The sequence below is a fragment of the Coptis chinensis genome, chromosome 5 (genome assembly GCF_015680905.1).
Source record: "Coptis chinensis isolate HL-2020 chromosome 5, ASM1568090v1, whole genome shotgun sequence".
Classification (NCBI taxonomy): domain Eukaryota; kingdom Viridiplantae; phylum Streptophyta; class Magnoliopsida; order Ranunculales; family Ranunculaceae; genus Coptis; species Coptis chinensis.
In genome coordinates this window covers 77396897-77403635 of record NC_141460.1, presented here as the reverse complement: position 1 = coordinate 77403635, position 6739 = coordinate 77396897, and positions in this window count along the sequence as shown.

Here is a 6739-nt window from a genome sequence, read left to right as displayed (position 1 = left end):
GGGTGGTCGGAGGAAGAGAATTGGTGGAGAAGAAGAAGCGCGGGTCGGTTTGGGCTTGGGCGGTTTAGATTGTTGGGCTTTGGGTTGGTTAGTTGGGCGAAATGTTTTAGTTTTGGTTGGGGCCTAACTTGTTTAGTCGGTTTGGTCCATTTTCTTTTAAGTCTTTGGGCGAACTTAGATTGTTTTGTTGGGCGGTTTTAGTTTAAATTTTGGGGCGAACTTCGGTTGTGTTTTGGGCGGTTTCTAATATTGATTTAGGGCAGTCCATAGGACTTAATATAGATCCAATTGGGTCAGTGGAATAAATAAGTTGGTTTTAGACTTTTCGGGTTCTAAGGTTTGGGCTTGGCGGTTGGGTCCGCGACCATTACCTTCGTCATGAGCCCATGAGCCATGCATTTTGACCTTAGCCATGAACCATGGCTATGACCGAACTTTGTTGAACATGGAAACGGCAGTTTGACTTCGACCATGATGGTTGACTTTGACTTTGATCAGGATTGACTTTGACCAGAGTTGACTGTTGACCAGGGTTGACTTTGACCAGTTGACCCAATTTGACCTTTAACTTCGGATTATGATTTGGGTTATTAAGATAGGTCTAGGGCTATTAACATACTTGACTTTAGGCTAAGACCTATATATATCGTGTGTATGTGTATTAACTACTATGTGATTTTTGCAAGATTTTTTATGATATGCAACGTTATGACACTAAGACATCCCTGAAATTAATAACGCGTAAATCGAAAATACAGGAATCAAGATACTCATTCGTTCTCTGAAATGATATATAAAATAAAGTTCAATAATGCGTAAATAAATTTACCGCACTCTTTTAGAACTCTCCATGCCTAAAGTTTTGGAATCGAGTTTTATGACTGTTGATGTCATATGTTAGGTGGACATTTATTGAATGTGCCATAAATGGCCCGTTAGCGTTATATATGGGTATTCATTGAATGTGCCATGAATGACCCGGGTATTCATTGAATGTGTCATGAATGACCAGATTGTTTGGACTGCCCTAGAGAGGAACTAAGGTATTCGCCTTGCGGGTTAGTGGTATTAATTTGATTATGTGAGTGTTTGGGTTTTCTTTTGAATGCCTAATATAATATTTACAAAGATTATATAGAAATTCTAACTTTCTTTTGGGAGGGTAGGACTTAATAACATTTTTGTGCAGGACGCAAATCCTACCCTTATATAGCAGTGGATATCGGTAAGTTTTAATTAAATGATTTAGATATTAAAACGAGTTATTTGAATGAGTTAATATAATGGAAGTCTTGCTTGGGAAGAAATTATGCCGGTTAAAATGACGGAACTACCTGTCTTCCAAGCTGTGAATGATTAAGTTATGGGATAATATAAAGTGATTGTTTGAATAATTAAAGTATGATAATGTTTATATGTGGTTAGTCTACTCATACCAGCAAATTCAATTTTGTAACCCATGTTTCTTTTTTGTTTTAGCAACGTGGGTGTGTTCCCAGTGGAAGGCAATGGAACCGCTGGGTGTGATTTGGATTCTCTTTGGGCGATTATGGGAGTTTAGTTTATTAGGTCTGATCTTTTGGAATGATGTAATAACGTAGGTTACATTTTTATATGACATGAGAATACGATGTTGGAAATTGTTATTCTTAAAGTTTGTTTATGTTTGTATTGGGATGGAAGAAAGTTTTTAATAAAGTGATAGTTGAGGAATTTGGAGATTTTTGTTGTTAAGTTGATCCGGTTGTGATGTGGGTTTTAGGTTTTGACATGTGTTGTATCCATCCCGTCATAGCCTGGGTTTTTAGACAATTGAACATAGTGATGTTTGAGATATTTATATTTCAAATATTCATTATTTTTAATTGTTTAGAAAATCGGGCTGTGACATTTTTGGTATCAGAGCTTAGGTTAGCCTAGATAGTGAAGGTCTAAGTGATCCTCGGATTGTGGTGAATGGGTAGTAGGAGTGTTTATTTGTGGTATTTGGTTTGGCTTGTTGTTTTGTGTGTACTTTTATAGTGGAATGTTGGGATATAATTAGGAAAATAAAATGCTTGTTTTAACGGTTAATTTCTTATGAAATTTATAATCGATTTTTTTTTTTTTTTTTTTTGCATGTTATAGTGTTGTTTTCTTAACGGAGTTTTCTATTTTTAAGTAAGTATTGACTAAAGAAGAAATGGTTATTTTAAAATTTCATATTTGAGTAAATTGGAATTATCCAAGGAATAAAGAAACCCTTTTGATAAAGGTTGGATTTGAAATATTTGATATTGTCCAAGTTATGTATATCGTTGGTGTGTGATCCAATATACATAACATCTCTCTGTATGCATCGTTGGAGTTTGATCCAGTTTGTACATGTACATCGTTGGAGTGTGATCCAGTGTGCATACCACACATCGTTGGTGTTTGATCCTATGTGATGGTAGAGAGTTAGTATGCATCGTTGGTGTGTGAACCAGTGTATACTTGCATATCGTTGGTGTGTGAGCCAGTATGCATGCCTCACATTGTAGGTGTTTGATCCTATGTGATGGTGGACATAGTGTAGGCCGTTGATAATATGAATAAGTCTATACGTTTTATATTTTTATTTTCGAACATGTGGTGTATGTGAGACACTGAGAGAAATGTTGATATATGTGTAAACACTAAGGTGGTGGATGAAACATATGAGTTTTTAAACAAATAGTTTTGATAGGGAAGATCGTTAAAAAGGAAATTATAATATGTTTTTTTTTAAACGCCTTGGATTAGTTGGGAAATACTAAGAGTGGAACTAACTGCCTCGGTGTGAGAGGAACTACATTGCCTTCTTAGTATGATTTAACTTGAAGAATATGGGTTTTGCTAAACTGTGAAAGAATGATTTTAATTAAGTGTTGGTAATTGAATAAACTAATTATGTTTATTTCTTTTGAGTTGTGTATGCTAGCGTATACACATATTTCTTGGGTTCAATACGTATATAGACACATTTTTCAAAGTATGTGATTTGCATATTAGTATGTCTATTTATATGATATTGTATATGTGTATTCCTTTTAAGGTGTGTATACTTGCGTATACACGTATGTCTCATTTTTATTGGTTGACGTATTGTTGTTTGGTTAATCTACACTCTACCTTGAATCTCGGGACGAGATCCTTTTAAGGTGTGTATATTATAACACCCCGTGTTTTAGTTATCTTATTTTCATAATAATAATAATAATGAATAATATATAAAATAATATATGATAACTATCAGTTAAGGATAAGAGTCCCGTAACTAATAGATAAAGGTTGTCCTTGTTTTTCGGAGAGTTTTCTCAATAGAGTTTTTGGGAAAAAAAAACACAAATGAGGGTTTTAGAAAAAAAATGGGAGTTTTACTGAAGGAAGGAAATGAAGTTTTTCCTGGTAGCTGGTTGATAGTCTGAGCGCTTAAAGGTGAGTAGCTATTTTTGCTATTTCACCGGATGTATAGTTTTCATATATGGGTGTATACTATCTAATATTTCTGTTTTGTATAATCGTTCATTAGATTGTTTTTATTCGACGTCGTGTTGTCGAAGTTGTTAAAACTCTAGTGAAACTTCGGATTTGATATAGAACTGTCGAAACTTTGTTAAAAATTGGTTAAACTGGCCGAACCGGGATCGTGTCTATATAATCGGCCGACATTGATATTGGTGTCAATACTCTTTTGTTGAATATTTGCGGCTTGGGCGGTTGCCGAAGCCTCTGTTCAAGCTTTGAACAGCGCTAATGCGCGCAGAGAGAAAGAAACAAAAGGGGAATGAAATCCTTTAATTTGTTTAAACTATGGTTTTATCTTGTGATGTTAAACTGTTGTATTGTGGTTTGATGTTAGGGACGTCGAGATGGAAATTTGGAGTGTCTTTGTTGGAGCTTGAGAAGGCGTTAATAATCGAAACGCCACCGTGAGCGATGAGTTGTGTTTTGGATTTTTTTTGGTTTGAGGTTGGGTAGTGATGTCGGATTAAATGTTAGACTTGGGGGGGGGTCAGAAGAGCTTGGAAAAGCCATTAATGGCGGTCCGAAATTGTAGATCTAGTTTGAGGAAGAGGTTGATTTCATCGATATTAGAATTTGTGGTTTTGTTAAAGTTGTATGGGTTTGTAAGGGGTTCAAAACCGTGGGCTTGAAAGGGGTGGTCGTGTGGAGGAGTGTGGTGGTCGGTTTTGGGTGGTCGGAGGAAGAGAATTGTGGTGAAGAAGAAGCGTGGTCGGTTTGGGCTTGGGCCGGTTTAGATTGTTGGGCTTTGGGTTGGTTAGTTGGGCCGAAATGTTTTAGTTTTGGTTGGGGCCTAACTTGTTTAGTTGGTTTGGTCCATTTTCTTTTAAGTCTTTGGGCCAGAACTTAGATTGTTTTGTTGGGCCGGTTTCAGTTAAATTTTCGGGCCGAACTCAGTTGTGTTTTGGGCCAGTTTCTAATATTGCTTAGGGCCAGTCCATAGGACTTAATATAGATCCAATTGGGTCAGGTGGAATAAATAAGTTGGTTTTAGACTTTCGGGTTCTAAGGTTTGGGCTTGGGCGGTTAGGTCCGCGACCATTACCTTCGTCATGAGCCCATGAGCCATGCATTTTGACCTTAGCCATGAACCATGGCTATGACCCCGAACCTGTTGAACATGGAAACGATAGTTTGACTTTGACTTTGATCAGGATTGACTTTGACCGAGTTGATCGTTGACCGTGGTTGACTTTGACCGATTGACCTAATTTGACCTTTTAACTTCGGATTATGATTTGGGTTATTAAGATAGGTCTAGGGCTATTAGCATACTTGACTTTAGGCTAAGACCTCTATATATACGTGTGTATGTGTATTAACTATTATGTGATTTTGCATAAAGATTTTATGATATGCAACGTTATGACACTAAGACATCCCCGAAATTAATAACGCCGTAAATCGAAAAAATACTGAGGAATCAAGATACTCATTCGTTCTCTGAAATGATATATAAAATAAAGTTCAATAATGCGTAAATAAATTTACCGCACTCTTTTAGAACTCTCCATGCCTAAAGTTTTGGAATCGAGTTTTATGACTGTTGATGTCATATGTTAGGTGGGCATTTATTGAATGTGCCATAAATGGCCCGTTAGCGTTATATATGGGTATTCATTGAATGTGCCATGAATGACCCGGGTATTCATTGAATGTGTCATGAATGACCAGATTGTTTGGACTGCCCTAGAGAGGAACTAAGGTATTCGCCTTGCGGGTTAGTGGTATTAATTTGATTATGTGAGTGTTTGGGTTTTCTTTTGAATGCCTAATATAATATTTACAAAGGTTATATAGAAATTCTAACTTTCTTTTGCAGGAGGGTAGGACTTAATAACATTTTGTGCAGGGACGCGGTCCTACCCTTATATAGCAGTGGATATCGGTAAGTTTTAATTAAATGATTTAGATATTAAAACGAGTTATTTGAATGAGTTAATATAATGGAAGTCTTGCTTGGGAAGAAATTATGCCGGTTAAAATGACGGAACTACATGTCTTCCAAGCTGTGAATGATTAAGTTATGGGATAATATAAAGTGATTGTTTGAATAATTAAATTATGATAATGTTTATATGTGGTTAGTCTACTCATACCAGCAAATTCAATTTTGCTGACCCATGTTTGCTTTGTTTTGGCAACGTGGGTGTGTTCCCAGGTGGAAGGCAGTGGAACCGCGGCGTGTGATTTGGATTCTCACCTGGAGCAGTATGAGAGTTTAGTTTATTAGGTCTGATCTTTTGGAATGATGTAATAACGTAAGTTACATTTTTATATGACATGAGAATACAATGTTGGAAATTGTTATTCTTAAAGTTGGTTTATGTTTGTATTGGGATGGAAGAATTTTTTTAATAAAGTGATAGTTGAGGAATTTGGAGATTTTTGTTGTTAAGTTGATCCGGTTGTGATGTGGGTTTTAGGTTTTGACATGTGTTGTATCCACCCCGTCATAGCCTGGGTTTTTAGACAATTGAACATAGTGATGTTTGAGATATTTATATTTCAAATATTCATTATTTTTAATTGTTTAGAAAATCGGGCTGTGACACCATGGGTCCGTTGTTGCCTCCTGTTGGTCGGGCTAGCAACTTCGAGTTTGTGGGCCTTGAAGGGATGATACGTGAGCTACGTATTCCTCATCCGCCACAGCCTGTTTACAACCTACAACCTCTGAATGCATATAAGCCGACTCGTGGTAATGCGCCAAGTAATCCTCGGATGTTTGTGGGTGTGGACCGATGGGGAGCCTACTTATATTTCCATTCCTGAGGTGCCTCATGCTCGTTTCTCTGAGTTAGAGCCGCATATTGATCAGTATACCATGGTGAGTTTAATTGTTTTATTTATCTTCTTCATTATATATATAATATGTACTCACACTATATTTTCTTGGATTTTTAAGCTGAGGTTTTAGAAAGATATGAGAACCAGGTTCTTATGTTTGATGGGATGAGGACTACCCTGCATCATTATAGCCAAGAAAGAGAGGAGACATATTCTCAGACATATCAGCAATCCCAGCGTGCGTATGACGAGACTCGAAAAGCGTATGAGGATATGCAGCAAGTGTACACACAGCAACATCAGGGATATGAAGAACTTCAGATTGAAGTAGTTAACCTCCGTGCAGACAGAGAAGATCATAATTCTCAGATTAGGAACTTTTGAGGCGACGGAACGATCCAAATAGAGAGAGGAGAGGGATCGA